Source organism: Lepidochelys kempii, chromosome 26 (genome assembly GCF_965140285.1).
Source record: "Lepidochelys kempii isolate rLepKem1 chromosome 26, rLepKem1.hap1, whole genome shotgun sequence".
Lineage (NCBI taxonomy): Eukaryota > Metazoa > Chordata > Testudines > Cheloniidae > Lepidochelys > Lepidochelys kempii.
The window spans coordinates 1,300,333-1,317,653 of NC_136405.1; the positions used below are offsets into that span (position 1 = coordinate 1,300,333).

Sequence of the window (17,321 nt, forward strand, 5' to 3'; positions counted from 1 at the left end):
TGATGGTTCCATTTGGGATGGTTTATCAAGTTGAGTCCCTTTACACAATGGAGATCTTTTACAATTAAACAGTTCACCCCTGCATTTTTAACAAACCTGCTACTCCGATAGAAGTTGGAGTAGTTTCAACTTGATCAAGTAGTTTATCACCTACCAGTTTGTGAATACAGACTAAACCAATCTACATGAAAAATCTATCAACTTATTACGTTCATTAAACAGAAAAGGAGGACTTGTGGCACCTTAGACTAACAGCTGCTACTCTGAAACATCCCATCTACACTATCTGCTTTACGCAGATCGGTCTTAAAGTCAACTCAGATTGTAGTAACTCCCTCTTATCTCTGAAAACCATCCCAATTATCCATGCATGACAAATTTTAATGTAGATTCATCTGTAAGAACACAACATGGTACTCAAGTATAAAAATGTTGGTGTGATAGCGTTCTACTACCTGGTATTTACTCAAAATAGCTAATCTATACACAGTCAGTCAATGTGTGTGTACACGGACTTAAATCTCATGTGTCAAACCTGACCATACAAACAGATACACAAATTACCTCTCCTCTTTCACACAGCAAGATAGATTCATGAGCAATTAAATTGCAACTGTACATAAGATTTTCTGGGTCATTTGCTCAATACACATGGACTGTGTTTTTATGACTGAAAAAGCAACCTCATGGAGCCAGTAGAAGATCTGGAACATAGAAAGAGAGAGGCTGCAAATGCCAAGGCTACCTCCTGAAACACAGACAAAGATGGCGTGCGCCGAGATCTGAGGAAGATGTATCACAGCGGCAATTTCCTTGGTCATTGGACCGGTATGCCAAATGTGGCCTGGTTTGACCATCAGTAGGCTGAAATATGTAACTGTTTCTATGATCATTTTTATCTACCACCTTGGCCCTATTACAGCTACTCCCACCTAAAATCTTTTACAGCCACATTTCACATCCATATTTAGCTCTAGATTGATAAGTGGACTCTAATTGCATACCACTGCGTGCCACACACATTTGAATCCTTGTACAAAACAACTAGGTCAAGTGCTTGAGTGATTCTGGGCATATATTTTTTTTTTTAAACTAAACACCTGAAGAAACACCTCCGCTCCTAGTTTGCTGAACCTTGCAGAACAGGCATATCAGTATGTAGGTCATAAAAACAGCACATCACTACCCAGTATTTGCAATGGGGACAGGCAAAGTACAAAACTAAAGCCATCTTCCTCAACACGTACCCTGCAGACAGCAAAGGTGTTCTAGCTCTCCTTAGCGTACAACCAAGTCTCCCACAGGCCAAGGGGCTTCAAGATAAGGGCAAAAGCCTCTTTGCTAAACAGGCATGTTGCTCTCAGGGGTCAACAAGGAGAGAGCTTCTGAGCGGTGCCATGCTCCACTGACAGGTAAGAAGCATTGTAAAAACTGAAATCTGTGAGGGGACGAAGAGGAGGAGGAGGTCCACTGCCAACACTGCCTCCCAATCCTCTGATTTTACAGTCTGGGAGGGCCCAGCCCTGCTCACAATCACTGTTCTTGCTGCTGCATGCCCACAGTATATGGGAGGGGGAAGGATGCACAAACACAGATTACAGTGGGAACACCACAGAGGTGTATTTCCCCCCCCTTTAGATGAAGGGGTGAAACTTCCCCTTTCACAAGCCATGTCTTCAGGGAGCAGGCGGGTCAGTGACGCCACTATTTCCTCATTACGCAAAAAAAGACACGCACCAGACTTTCTGCCAGCTCAGTCCAGCTAGAGGCAACTGCGAGGAGAACACTGAACTCCTCTCCCCCTCGATGAATGGGTAAGAGGAGTCTCCCAATACCTCCACTCGTAGATGAACTGGAACCTTACACACCGCCGCTCCCCCCCCACCTTAAAGTAATGAATTATCAGACTAGAAGTCAGTCAAAATAAAGTAACCAGATGGTCAGTAATGTTACTGATCAATGACCCTAGTGGCCAAACTTCCTGTAAGAAGTTTCTCTACACACGGGCCTGCCTGGATGGACTACTACAGAGGTCCGCTATGGGGTATGAAAGCGGTGTAATCTTAAAACAAAGAGTTTGACAATCCCCCCACAAGACAGTGAGTAAGGAATGGTTTTCTTGTGCATACAAAAAAAAAAATTAAATAAAACGAGCCGCTCTTCCACTGATACCAAGTCCCAATATTTTACTTCCTACACCTTCCACTACTCACACCTTTCCCATTGTGTGTTTATACGGGAACTGCACAAGCCTATGAAAGCTGTTACAGCAGAATGTACATTACACCCCCCCCAACATGGATTACGAGGCTGTGGGCGCACGCACACTCTGAAGTTCCATTCAGACGCTCGATTTAAAGGGAAAGCAGGCGTCAGGGTAGGCAGTGCGACAAGTTGGGTCAGAGACGACCCCCTCCCCTCCGGACTGCCACCTGCTGTGCTGAGCCTACCCCAAGCCCATTTTCCTCAGCAGCCTGGGACGTCACTACCCTGCCTGGTTGCACCTGCTACAAAACTGACCTGGGTCGGAACCGCAGCCCCAACGGAAAAACGCGCACCCCGCTCCCTGGGGGCTCCAAACCCCAATTACTACTTATTAGAGTATTTAACACTACTCTGATCGAATTCTCTGTGCTCCCCCAGGAATTCACTCAACGCCTTTGTCCACCCTCTATACAAAATTACTTGCTGTGGGTTATAAAGCTTTAATTTGGTTCTCACAACTGTGCATATATAAGGATTAAAGTAAATGCAGGTAAAAGTGTTTCTTTAACCCTAATACAGTAGGAGACTTGTAGTGTTTGTTCTGTACAAAATAAGCGGGGTACATTGTCTGCTTATGAAACAAAAGTAAATCTCACCCACGGAGATGTTCCGATCAGCTTCTTTGATAGACTAGACGCCTTCCCGGTCTGGATCGCCCCTGTAGTTACTGTGCTTTGTTCCAGTTTCTTTCAGGCATCTCTTTGGGTGCAGAGGCTATCTTCTGAGCCAGCTGAAGACCAAATGGAGGGGTTTCCGGGGCCTTTTAGAATCTCTCTCGTGCGCAACATCACGGCCGCAAGATGGAGTCTCTACCTGTCTAGAGAAGTCACACAGCCTGCAAAAAGCCAAATCGTTCGTAGAAGACGCCATTGTGTACTTACTTATTAGTTTGGGAGTACTCAAGACAGATTTGGTCAACGATTACCTGAATAACCCCTTCACCCTACGCTTGTATGTAGAGAACATATGTGCTTCCTACAGCACAGTCCACTGTTACTTACAAGCATTATGCTCGTGAGTGTTTGGGACACACCAATGCACATCTGAGCTTTCCTAGGAACATTCAAACTTCATCGAGCCAGCTGGAATATCTAGCATAAAGTATCTTTAGGATGAATATATAGAAATATGTCATATTTATATGCATGTAAACATGATGAAACTGTGTACAAGTGTGAATATTCATCCTCTTGAGTACGACTGACTGGGAGAAAACAAAAAAAACAATCAAGAATTTGGCTCGCTGCCTGTGAGGTTGCACCCCATAATGCTTTGTTAATGAAAACAGATTATGCCATTTAACTCCCATCATAACTAAACGACAAAGTTCCAGTCCACTTAACATGAACTAAAGGACATGTCCAAGTTTTAGTAATAGACCGTATTTATTACATTTTTATTATTAAAGCAGGAGTAAGGACAAGAAACAATGGTCTACTACTGTCTGTTTTCCAGAAGAAAAGGGTCTGAACTTTTTCCCAAGAAGAGCTTCCCTTTATACCTGTCTCTCTTAATAGGAGCAAAGACTGCAAAGTTTTGCTACTCGGGACTCCTGTACTAGTCTCTCTCCCCCTCCCCACCAACCACCTCATTCTAACCAAAACCAACAGTGCATTGCTGAAATGCTTGGAAATTAAAGTCCATGAGTAGCAGAACAAACCCCAAATAATAAAAATGGTGGCATTCACCAACCTTCTAATGGCTACAGTTTTGAATGTGTTTTACTTCTGTACATTGATACATTAATATAGAAAACCCAAGGATTTAGGGCTCGGTAGTCAAATTTTAGAGGCTTGTTGAAACAAGCTTTGCACATAGTACTTATAAAAACCAAAATTTCTTAATACTTTTTCACCCCAACCAGCAGTAAAAGGCAAGCTTGTGTTACAAACAAATCCAGTCGGTACAACAGGAAACTGCTTTCTCTGACTGATTTTTAGTCACGCCTGAGGTGACCGTGCATGTGATTGGATTATGCAATTTAAAATTAGAGACACGTTTTTCTAAAGAAAAGAAATCAATTAAAAAACAAAAACAAACACCCAGCACCTCCTCCCCCTCCCAGCTGGCATTTTATCGTACCAAACTGAAATGATACGTATGTCACAGCTACCGTTAGACAGTCCCCCTTTCAGAGACTTGCAGTACGAATACCCACGTGTGTCAGGCTAGAACCACCACAGAGGTATATTGACAGACTCCCTTGGGCATCGATGTGGTTTTCCTGATTTACACTAGCTGAGGATCAGGCCCGTAGACGACCCCCCGAAAGAGCACACTACACATGGGACTATAGGATGACTTTTTGTCATTGCACTCTGCCACAAAGGACGTGCTTGAAGAAACAAATGCACTACCTAACAGTTGTGAGAAAGTTCACTGTCCCTGCCCCCAGCTATAGCCACATTATTTTAGTTCAAGGAGATAAAGACTAATTTAGTTCTGGTTATTGTAGGACACGAAGATGGAGTGGGATTTATCAGAGGGTGTTGCTCCCTCATATCTATAGGTCTCGTGATTTGCCACCCCCCCAGCTATTGCTCTCGATTTTACATGGAGGGTGCTCTCAGATACCGGTCTACTAGACTTCTTCCCCCTAGAAAATCAGCTGATGCTTATCTGTTTACAAGGAGGAACTAAAAACAATCCACCATTAAAGGAGAGAACAACCTATGGAAATGACTCTCCTCTTAAACCAAGATCTTAGAGTTTGTCACGATCTAACTGTCTTACTCCAAACTTACGGTTGCGTAACTAGGTAAGACGGACTGAATGTCTACTACACAGTAGTTACGCATCGTACAGCAGATTTGCACCGCTACATAAAATCCAGGGGGGTGAATGATCTACTTATCAATACATGGGTATAAAGGGGAGATACCAGAAACTCCAAAGCCATTTAGGAACGGGCACCGCTGCCTGCAGAAGACAGACACATGTGACATTTTGAATCGGAGGGTGGGGAAAAACACCTCCGACAAGCAATTTTATTTTGAATGACTACAGGAGCTCTGACTGGAAAACAAACACACTTGTGCTTAGTCTCAGGCTACAGAACTATTTTCAACTATGCTTAATTTTACGTTAGAAATTCAGCCTTCATCCAGCTTTTTCCCCCCCCCCCCCCCCCCCCCGTCGTCATAACCCTCCAAGCTCACCACCTGTCTGTGGCTTACATCGGTCGTCAAGGCAGCGAGGATGCTTGTAAAAGGCTGCTAATAAATCCAGTTTAAAATCATTTAATAAAGTCTGAATAAAAACTCTCATCTTCTCTTATACAAAGGATGTTGGAAGAAAAGATTGAGTAAGACACTCTCAAGACCACATCACCCCTTTTGTTCTTCACATTTTTCTGCTTATATACTTAAATTTGGGTACACGTGTCTCCTAAAATTGGCCTCCTTTACACACACACAGATAAACGGAGCCATAGATTTACCCCTTTTTTGGGGTGCTTTAACCAAACTCATTTTTTTCCCCACTCATAACTAAGTTTTCAATACAGTGGTGCTCATAACTCCAAGCTTCTGGAGTGAGAAACTGACCGGTCAACGACACCTCACTGGGAGCCAGAGGTACGCAATCGGGCAGCAGCAGAGACACCCCACCGCAAAAAAAATTCATTTTAAAAAGTAGTCAGTTTTACCCAGTGCTATAAAGGGAAAGCAGCATTTTTCGTCAGCAGAGTAGAGTTTCAAATGTGTCAATGTTCACTTGTACACCTTTGCAACAACCGCTGTAACGTTTTGACCACAGTTCCGATAACCTCCATTCCCAAGATGTTCGTAACTCTGGTGATAACAGAGAAGTACAGTAGAACCTCAATTTCCTGGCTGTTAAAAGCCTAGTATGAGGGAGGACAAAAGAGGGGCCTGAACTCACACTGCTTCAGGGTTCAGGGAGACCCGCTACCAACTATGAGAGCCCTTCTGGCTCCTGATCCTTTTTGACTTTGAACATTAAGCCAAGAGAAACTGCATCTCGGAGTTAGCGTTCGGACCTCAGAGCGCTGTAAGCTTTTTAAACATTCCAGACCGTGGCCAGCCATTTGAATATTCAGTCCCCCGAAGAGGAAAGGCTACACTATTGATGTATTCCTACCACTGTTCTTGTTACGGGATACGAAAGCCGCGATCTCACCACGCACGCAAGCTTAACTTCCATACATTTAAGAACAAATTCACGCCTCCTTACCAAAAACGTTCATTCACTCATGACCCCACACTGTTTCACAGATGCAATTCACTGCTTGCCACTACAATTCTCTCCTCATATGACCCTAATTATAAACAAACATTTATTCACTCTTTAAATTAAGTAGCTCTTCAGCCTTCCAGTAGAGCCAACCTATTAACATGTAAAACCTACTTGAGTTTACGGAGAGCAGATGTGCATACCAGAAATGTAACGTTGCAGTTGCCAAATTGGTCCCTTCGAGCGCTCGCTTCTCTGAAGCGAACCGGGGGAACTTGGTTTGTGCCTGGCGGGAGCAAAGCAAAAGCGTAAGTGACGGGAGAGACAAACGGGCACGTTATTCAGAACGCCGATTAATCCAGTCATTTCCGGCAACTGCGAGGAATCGTCCGAGCCTAGAGCCGTCCGGTGCTATTTCGATATGGACGTGCCTGTTGTTGCTGTACAGGTTAATTGACACCGGTATAAGCCACAAGGAGCTTGGGTAAACTGCAGAAAAGCTTAGTCACCTCCCACTTCCTGGGCGCTGGTCCTGTCAGAAATCTGTGCTCAATGTCTATTCTGTTTTCAGAATCCACGCTGACTTCCCCAAGAGAGACTCAACACCCTGCTCTTGGCTACTTCTGGTCATTAAAGACCCCTTGGTGTTTTTGTAAGAGTAGGGGTGTCACCTCCAAGGAAGTAAAAAAGCCTACGTGACATTTGCCTACTGTACCAATGCCGATTCTGGTGGGACCCAACGGAGAATGCCGATTCGGGACAAGCTGCTTAAAGCAGAGCTGTTCCAGCCAAAGGCTGGGGTTCCTTTGCAGACGAAGGCAAACCGAACCGGCCTAACAGAGAAGGCCTCGGTTTTACCCCACTGGCTAACCATAAGTCACACAAGCGATTCCCTTAGACGCTCCAGTTTCCCAGTATCGCCACCAGTGCCGCTCATTATGGGGATGAATGGTTATGAAAACCAATACCCCGGTCAAAGGGGAAGGAAATAAATAAATAAAAAGTTCTCCCGCTCCCAAAGGGCCAAGCCCCAGACCCAGGTTGATATACTAATCACGCTGTTCCCAATCCTTTAGAATCGGAAGGTTTTTTCATGAAAAGGAAAAAGATATAGATGAGAGCTAGAATCGGTTAAATGGAATCAATGACATGTAGTAATGGCAAAGTTCTTGGTTCAGGCTTGTAGCAGCAATGGAATTAACTGCAGGTTCAAATCAAGTCTCCGGAGTACATCCGCAGCTGGGATGGGTCATTCGGTCCTTTGTTCAGAGCTTCAGTTTCTAGCAAGGTTCCCCAAGTGGCAAGAAGCAGGACTGGGATAAAGAAAGCAGAGACCACATGGCAAGAGACTATAAAAGGCTGATGCATCTCCCCCATCTTGTCTTCAAAGACATGCTATCTAGCGCAAGGCATTGAAAAACCCTAAGAATTCGGTCCATAGGCGGGTCGCTGCATACCTTGCCAAGTCACAAGGGTCAACTGTATGGCCCACGGTCCTTAATGGACATTCATTGGGCCTTAATTTGGCATCAGCACCGCGTAGCCTGCTCGATGGCCCATTGTCTGGGGTGTCACCCAGAAGCATAGCACAAGTCTGAAATACAGACAGTATGGAGCCAATACTTATAACTTTATGCTGTCCGCGTGTATCATGTTTGTATTTCATCATAACCAGCAAACCATAACCTTATCTTAGACACCTTTTATACGAGATTCGGCACCACTACAGGATCTCGGTCGCACCGACAAGGATCTATACGGTCCCAGTTCACATCAATAACGTCACACCTACATTCCCCCTGCAGCTTCCATAGGACGCAAAATTATTCTTATTTCCCCATCCCACATGTTCTGCTGCATGTCATTACACACCTGCACATCAGCAGTGGATGTGGAAATCCCTACCTAAGATAACACATCAGTAAGCACCGAGGGCTTTGGGATCCTTCGCAATGACGAATAGTACATATAATGGAAACAGCTGCTATATACGATGATAGGCAACTATAAGACACAGTAGCATTAACAGAAATGCTACCATAATCAGTGTGTTAGTGGTACAGTACCTACAGGACGGACAGCATCTGGCAAAACCTGTTTTTGTTGCCATAATTGGTCCAACACCCACCGTGAGCCTCGCCTTTGCAAAAGAGCCGCGCGGTATCCGTTCGTCACAGGAGATGGAACTCCAGGCCAAAGCCAGGGCCATTACTATAGTTACATCTGTGTACGATGAAACATCATCATCTTGGCACCACACTGAAAATCTATTGCAATATTCTGGAATATCACATTCATCAAGACTTGCTTGGCATACTTTCCCTTGTAGAAGTCATACAAGATAGAGAATTCTTGTTCCTAGAGGAAGGGGTCAATTTCCTGGTTGCTGTAGTTTAACATCCTAACAAGGGTTGCCTTTGGGGACCCCTGCTGTAACGTGGGCCTTACACGGGTGGCTTGTTTCCCAGTGCCATCGTTCAGGATTTGCTGCTTCAGGCCATATGAGGATGAGCTTTAAAGGCATCCGATGTGCTAGTGACAAGTGGAGGATAAAGGAGTCTGTGTCTTTTGATAGTTCGGTACAGGCAAAACTATGAGCACATTCTGCATGTGTTTGAAAATAAATGGCTAAAGTGTAAACATGCAATAGTGTGAACCAGAGACTTTAAAGACAATAGAAAAGTCTGTTTCATTCTCCTGAGTAGCACGCTCCCATTTCTATTCTGGAATTACCTGAAGAATGTTAGAAAAAAAAGGCAGGCTCTGCCATTAATAGCGAAGGGAATCAGTTTTAGTTTGACTATTTAGCATTATTTGGCTTTTGTGTGTATAAACATTTTATATATAAACAGTGAAAGTTTACATAATATTTTGTGATTTTTTTTAACCAAACATTCTATTTAATGAAACAACAAATACAATATGCTTTTTGGTCTAAGCAACACCTGGCTTCAATTTACAATTGGGTTGCCAAGAAGGACCCCTTTGGCAGTCCTACAAGCACGCAATATGATGCCACCTCATCGGTGGTCTCCTGTTGGCCTACCCTGGAATAAAGCTCTCCTTACAACTTTTTAGTCCATTCACAAAGTAGAGAAAGCCAGAGGTTATTTATTACTTGTCAATTTCCCAACATGACCAATGCTGTAAAACAGAGCACTGGCTTTTTAACAATAAAAAAAAAATACATTACTTCTTTGGAGGGGATTTTCAGGAAACTGACTTCACCCTCCTTACAGGGGTATTTGGTTTTAAGTCGGCAAAATTTTAAGAACCCAACACCGTATTTATGGCATTTCCTTTGGTCATACTGCAGGTCTTTAGTCCCGTGATGCCACTCGTGCTCACAAATGTTTACAGCATGGTAGTGAGAGCAGCAGCATTCAGAACCGATGCACACCGCCGTGCAAAAGACCATGCTCTGCAGATGTTCAGGCAGTGAGCTAACTCAATGTAATCTGTTACTATGGAGACACGCTCGTCTCCAGGGGTAGGGCTGAAATGGCCTTCCGTCGCTGTAAGTTTGATCGGCGCCCCCGCTCTTTATTGTGCCGAACGTTAAACCTACACATCTGAGATTTCACATCTTCTGCCAGGCTAAAAACTGGGTAAATTTTCAAAGTTCTTACACTCAGACTCACCCACGATCCCTTGACATCTGAGAAAAAAAAAAAGTGCACACCCCTTCCCTTGCATTCAAACAAGGCACTGATGGTACATTAGCATTTTCTCACTGGAACAGCTATTCACGCTAAGGAAATTAAATCAGAAATACATTCAGTACATTTTATGACAAACCTTGTAATGTAAAAACGAGGCGTTCTTAGTCTAAGGTGCCACAACTATTTTCCACTCCATGCATCCGATGAAGTGGGTTATAGCCCACAAAAGCTTATGCCCAACTAAAATACAGTAGGCAGGTATAAATATACGGCACATAAAAAGATGGGAGTTGCCTTACCGAGTGTGGGGTCAGCGCTAACAAGGCCAATTCAATCAGCATGGATGTGGCCCATTTCCAACAGCTGAAAGAAGGGGTCAATATCAGAGGGAAAAACACGGTTACTCACCTTTGTAACTAACTGTTCAAGACATGTTGCTCGTGTCCACTCCAACTAGGCAGGCACGCGCTGCGTGCATGGCCGTCGGAAAGTTTCCCCCCCTTGCGGCATCCATCGGGTTGGCTGTAGAGCCCCCTGGAGTGGCGCCTAGATGATGCTCTATATATGAGCCTGCCGACCCAGCGCACCCTCAGTTCCTTCTTGCCAGCTACTCTGACAGGGGGAAGGCGGGGCACATTTGGAATGCAACACATCCCAAAGAACAAACAGTTACGAAGCTGAGTAACCGTTTCTTCGAGTGCTTGCTCATATCGATTCCAATCAGGTGATTCTGATGAGGTGACTCCCAAGCCTTACCTAGGCAGTGGGTCACAGTGAAAGAATGTTGACTGCAGAACCGTTCTACTGAAAGCCACGTCATCTCTCCTGTGCTGGACGATGGTGTAGTGCGAAGCAAAGCTACACACCGAGGACCGAGTCGCTGCCCTGCAGATTTCTTGGATCGGTACCTGGGCCAGGAACGCCGCCGCCGAGGCCTGGCCCTTCGTGGAGTGTGCGGTGAGAGCCGAGGTCACGACGCAGCCAGCTCATAGCAAGCGCGGATGCTGGACATGATCCAGGAACAAATCTTTTGAGAGGAGACAGGGAGGCCTTTCATCTGGTCCACCACTGCAATGAACAGCTTAGGGCAAGGGCCCTGTGGACATAGAGGGAATCTGGCCACTGCTCTCCGGGACCAGCATGAGGTTTAGGGTAAAAAACAGGCAGGAAAATACCCTGGCTGGTGTGAAAGGCCAAGCTCGGAGACAAGTCTCGCCAACATAATGGCGACCGGGAAAGCAGTCTTCCAGGAAAGATACAGGAGGGAGCACGTGGCCAGCGGTTCAAACAGGGCCCCCCCCCCCCATGAGCTTTGAAAGGGCAAGGTTAAGGTCCTATGCAGGGACAGGTTACCAGATCAGAAGAGAGAGACGGTCCAAGCCCTGGAGAAAGCGACCGACCATCGGGTTGGTGAAGAGCAAGCAGCCAGATGAGCCCGGGTGGAAGGCAGAGATGGCAGCAAGGTGAACCTCCATGGAGGACATCACCAGGCCTTGCTGTTTCAGGTGCAGGAGGTACTCCAAAATGAGGCGCACCAGCACCCTCTGCTGTCCCTATGCTGGCGAGGCCACACTGGAGCTACCGGAGTCACCCTTGCCCCATCCCTGCAGATCTGAGCACAACCTCGTGCACGAGGGGGAACGAAGGAAAGGTGTAAAGCAGGTAGCCTGCCCAGAGAAGCAGGAACACATCTGTGAGGGAAGCCAGGCTGCAACCTTGGAAGGTGCAGAACGCTGGGCACTTCTCACTGCTGCGGGTGGCAAATAAGTCAATCTGGGGAAACCCCCACCTGTGGAAGATGAGGTGGATGACATCTGGCCAGAGGGACCACTCCTGTGACTGGAAGGACCTACTGAGGCAGTCCACCAGCATATTCTGGATCCCGGGAAGAAAGGATGCTACCAGGTGAATGGAGCGGGCTATGCCGAACAGCTTCTTGGCACGGGGAGGAATGGGCCCCCACCATTGCTTGTTGATGTAGAACATGGCCATGGTGTTGTGTGGCAGTTCTCACGGACAAACTACACAGGTGCGCCTGGAAGTCTTAACAAGCAAGACACACTCCCTCCATATCAACATGAGAGAGCTGATGGCAGAGCTCAAATGGAGACCACAGCCCCTGACTCCAAAAGGTTTCTCAGATGAGTGCCCTACCCCAGAGCGGATGCATCCATGACCAGGGACAAGGAAGGCTAAGGGCTGTGAAAGGGGACTCCCTCGCACACCACCCAGGGATCGAGTCACAAGCCGAGGGAGGTGAGGACCCGCTCCGGGATGGTGACCGCTGAATTCAGGCTGTTACAAGCATGGCTCGCCTCAGTCTACCGCCCGGGGTGCAAGGGCCGAAGCCGGAGCCGGGTGCGGTGGGTCACGTATGTACATGAAGCCACGTGGCCGAGGAGACTCTGGCAACCTCTTGCTCTCAAGGTCGGAAAGCTCTGAAGGCCCTGAATGAGGCCCACGATACCTTGGAAATGAGAGTCTAGAAGGATGGCCCGCACCTGAATGGAGTCCAGGACCACCCTGATGAACTCTATCCTCTAGGTTGGTTCCAGGGTCGACTTTGCTACATTAAGGAAGAGATCCAGCCAAAGGAATGTATCCCTGACCAGGCAGAGGGCCCCAAAGCAGCCAGTCTTCCAGGTAAGGATATACTTGCACCTGCCATCGACAGAGGAAGGCGGCCACGACTGACATACGCTTGCTGAACACCCGGGGGGCCGTGGAAAGGCCAAAGGGAAGGGCTGTGAACCGGTAATGTTTGTGGTTGACCACAAAGCACGGGAAGCACCTGTGTGCCGGATTAATCGCTATGTGGACTCAACACTCAGGACTTTAAGGTCAGAAGGGACCATTATGATCCAGTCTGACCTCCTGCACAAGGCGGGCCACAGAATCTCACCCACCCATTCCTGTAACAAAGCCCTGACCTATGTCTGAGCTACTGAAGTCCTCAACTCATAGTTTAAAGACTTCAAAATGCAGAGAATCCTCCAGCAAGTGACCCGTGCCCCACGCTGCAGGGGAAGGCGAAAAACCACCAGGGACTCTGCCAATCTGCCCTGGAGGAAAATTCCTTCCCGACCCCAAACATGGCGATCAGCTAAACCCTGAGCATGTGGGCAAGACTCATCAGCCAGACACCCAGAAAAGAATTCTCTGTAGTAATTCAGATCCCACCCTATCTAGTATCCCATCACAGGCCACTGGGCATATTTACTACTAACATTCAACGATCAATTAATTGCCAAAATTAGGCGATCGAGCTTAGTCTTGAAGCCAGATATGTCGTTTGGCCTCCACTGCTCCCTTTGGAAGGCTATTCCAGAGCATTACTCCTCTGATGGTTAGAAACCTTCATCTAATTTCAAGTCTAAACTTCCCAATGGCCAGCTTATAGCCATTCGTTCTTGTGTCCGCATTGGTACCGAGCTTAAATAATTCTTCTCCCTCCCTGGTATTTATCCCTCTGATATATTTACAGGGAGCAATCATATCTCCCCTCAGCCTTCTTTTGGTTAAGCTAAACAAGCTGAGCTCTTTGAGTCTCCTTTTGTAAGACAGGTTTTCCGTTCCCCGGATCATCCTAGTAGCCCTTCTCTGTACCTGTTCCAGTTTGAATTCATCCTTAAACATGGGAGACCATAACTGCACATGCATCCTTCATGTCGAGGGCGACATACCATTCTCCCAGATCCAGGGAAGGTATGATCGTGCTCAGAGAGACCCTGGAGAACTTCAACTTGACCATGAACTGGTGGAGTCCTCAAAGGTCTAGAATGGGTCTGAGGCCCCTCCCCCTTTGCCTTGGGGAGAAGAAAGGAAGCATCAGGAATAGAATCCCTTGCCCCTTAGGAACCTCCTCCACTGCCCCTATGTCATAGAGCGATTGCACATCCTGGATAAGGAGTTGCTCATGACAAGGACAGGGGGTAGGAGGGAAGGGAGGAGCAGAACTGGAGAGAATATCCCACTTCTACTGTGCGGAGCTCCCAGCGGTCCGACGTTATTTGTGACCGAGAATGGAAGAAGTGGGACGAACGATTCATGAAGCACAGGGAAGGATCTGGCATTGCGGCAGGTACACCGTCCTCGAGCCTCCCTTCAAAAACCTTGTTTGGAGCCCAACAATGGCTCGGTCGGGCCCTGTCCCTGCCCTGACGGATGGTTTGAAGGCTTGCGCCTGTTATTTCTGCCCCTTTCAGTGGCAGGGGTCTTGTCTAGGGCAGGGCTGATGCTACGGCTGAGGCTTGAAATGCTTGTGCTGGGCAGCTGGCGTGTGCATCCCCATTGACTTCGAAATTGCCCTCGTGTGTTTCAGGCTGTGCAGCTTTGAGTCGGTCTGGTCTGAGAACAGTCCTGCAAGGACTGTTGTACTTCTGGAAGTAACCTGGACTCTTGGAGCCAGGAAATTCTTCTCATTACCACCGAGGAAAGGGACGGACAGCTGAATTAGCTGAATCAAGGGAGGCCTGTAGGGAAGTCCTTGCTACTGCCTTCCCCTCCTCGACTATGGCGGAAAATTCCACCCTTCATTCCGCTGGAAGGAACTCCTTATACTTCGACATGGAAGTTCAAGAATTTCAGTTGTACCTGCTGAGGATAGCCTGCTGGTTGGCTATCCTCAGCTGGAGGTCCCCTGCGGGATAGATCTTTCTGCTGAAGAGGTCCATGTTTTTAGTCTCCATAGACTTGGGCGCCGGTGCCTGTCGGCCCTGATGCTCCTTTTTGTTTACTGCTGAGACAACCGGGAAGCAAGGGTGCAGGTGTGAGAAGAGGTACTCGTAGCCCTTGGAAGGGACAAACTACTTCCTCTCTATGCCCCTAGTGGTGGGCGGAATGGAGGCTGGACTTTGCCACAGGGCGTTTAGTGTTTTGGATGGTCTTTATTACCAGTAGCGGCACCCAGGAGGGACCTTTGGGGCAAGAAGGTCTATCGTAGGGTCCTCTGCCTCGACTGCTTCCTCCGCCTACAGGCCAGTGTTGCGGGCAATGCGACAGAGCAGGTCTTGGTGTGCCCTGCGCTCAACAGGTAGGGGCCCTGAGGCTGACGCCCCTGCTACCGCCTCATTGGGCAAGGAAGATGAGGTGGCAAGTGGTGGTACAGGGCCTCCCGGCCCTCGAGCTGCCTGGGTTGCTCCTGGACTGTACCAGGCTCTGGCCACTGGCTCAGCAGGGATGACTGTCCCATGCATTAGCAGCAGGTCCTGAGCTGGTTTTGGCCCTGCCTCTGCACTCTGAGGGGGTGGCCTGGAGAGGGCAGCTTCAGCTCCCTGAGGGGCAGGCCTCTAGAAGACTGGGAAGGGTGGCGTCCTGAGATCACAGACCTAGAGCCCCTAGAAGGGGTACCCTGGGCCTGATGGTAAGCTTAGGGGGTCTAAAAACAGCCACAGTAGTAACCCCCTGCACAATGGCTTCCAGACTACCCATGAGTTCCTTTGGCATCTGCCCAACCTGTGTCAACGGCACCGACTCTCGCCGTCTGGGAGCCTGGCCTTCCTCGGGTGCAGCAAACCAACCCCTGGCTGTTCCGCAGCTCTGAGGAGAGTGCCCTCTGTCTTTTTATGGTGATTGTGGGGCACCAAGGAAGTAGAGTGGTGCCAGGCTGCTGCTCCTTGTTGCGGTGCCAGGGATCATCGATGCAGAGAGTCTCACACTAGAGTCCTTCCTCGGCCCAGAGTTGCAAACCAATGTCAGAGTGCTCCGCCTGATCCTTGGTAGATCCTTGACAAAGTGGGGATTCCATGAGCAGGCTGCAGCTGCTTCACACGGAAATCCTGCTTTTTTAAAAGCCCTGCAGATTTTTCAGGGCTGGGTCTGATGCACCTCCCCTAGACCCCTCAGGCAAGAGGCATGGGGGTCAGTATTTGGTATGGGCTTGTTACATGCTCTGCGAGACTTACCCCTTCTCGAGTGCTGGGACATGCCATGAGCCCAAGGTTTTGAGGGGGATAGGGAAATATCCCACGCACAAACACCTAGACTAACTATACTAACTACAAAACAAGAACTAGGTAATTATGGTAAGGCAACACTTGCGAAGCAAGCAAGTCACGGTTCCGACAGCCATCAAGAAGGAACTGAAGGGGGAGGTCAGGTCGGCAGGGTCATATCTTGAGCACCACAGAGGCACCAGTCCAGGGGACTCCCTCGCCAACCTGATGGGAGCTGCTAATGGAAAACCTTTCCGACAACAGTGCATGCAGCACACGCCTGATTGGAATCGACGTAACCAAGCACTCTAATATCTGGTATATATTCAGGGGTGACACCATTTTTCTAAGATTAAACAGTTTCGTACTAAGGGTACTATTTCTAACACCTTTTTTGGGGAGACAAGGTGGATAAGGCAAGATCTTTTATGGACCAACTTCTGTTGGAAAGAGAAGCTTTCGAGCCATACAGAGCACTGCTTCAGCTCACCAACAGCAGTTAGTTAAATGAAAGATATTAACTCACCCACCTTGTCTCTCTAATATCCTGGGACCAAGAGGGCTACAACTACATACCATAAGGTAGTTATGCAAAGTGGCATGTATCCAGAGATTAAACTGTCTACAGCATCACTGAAATTCAGCACTGCTCCCACATTCTCCTGTATGAGAACACCCATATGCCATGTGAGTCAGCAAAGTAGCACTTTTACTGGCAGCAGCAGCAGCAACATAAAACTAAATAGAGCTTCATGGTACAAAGCCACACTCTTGCACACAGCCCCTGAATTCTGAGCTTCTGAACTGAACAGTGCCAAGTTCAGCTGGTACAAATAAGAATGTAAGATACTCTCAGTATTTGAACCATACCTGAAGGCCTAGTCAGACAGTCTGGACTTGCTGGCAGCCAGCAAAAGAAAAAAAAGGCGGAAACAAGAACATGAAATCAACTAGCCAGGTAACAAACAAACCTATTTGTCATTCTCCTGGCTAACTTATTTTGTGATCTGTCCCATGGAGAAAGTAGTAAGTGAGAGAGCTAGGAAACAGAGGGGTAAATTGCTGGGGTGGCAGGGAAAAGAGCAAACGGAAAGAGCTAGCTTTCTGACTTCAGTAAATACAGCTCAGTTGAGGAGTCTGGAGCACAGAAGTTCCAGGACGCTGAAAAGGTGCCGCCTTCACAGCAGTTAGGCAGGAAAGCCATGAAGTAGCCCCCAAACCTATGGATGAATAAACCATGGCCGAACAAAAAAAAGTTAATCTGAAT

General features: G+C 47.5%; 1 protein-coding gene across 7 annotated transcripts in view; it reads right to left on the minus strand.

The window, feature by feature from the left end:
* IDO1 (indoleamine 2,3-dioxygenase 1) overlaps positions 1 to 17,321 on the minus strand; it is a 60,969-nt gene that overhangs the window by 34,378 nt on the left and 9,270 nt on the right. Inside the window, exon 2 of one of the 7 annotated variants that reach the window (XM_073325305.2) lies at positions 2,862 to 3,100. The exons of the other annotated variants lie outside the window; for them this stretch is intronic. The gene's annotated coding sequence lies outside the window, so the exon portion shown is untranslated. The remainder of the gene's footprint in view (positions 1 to 2,861; positions 3,101 to 17,321) is intronic. 7 annotated transcript variants of the gene reach the window in all.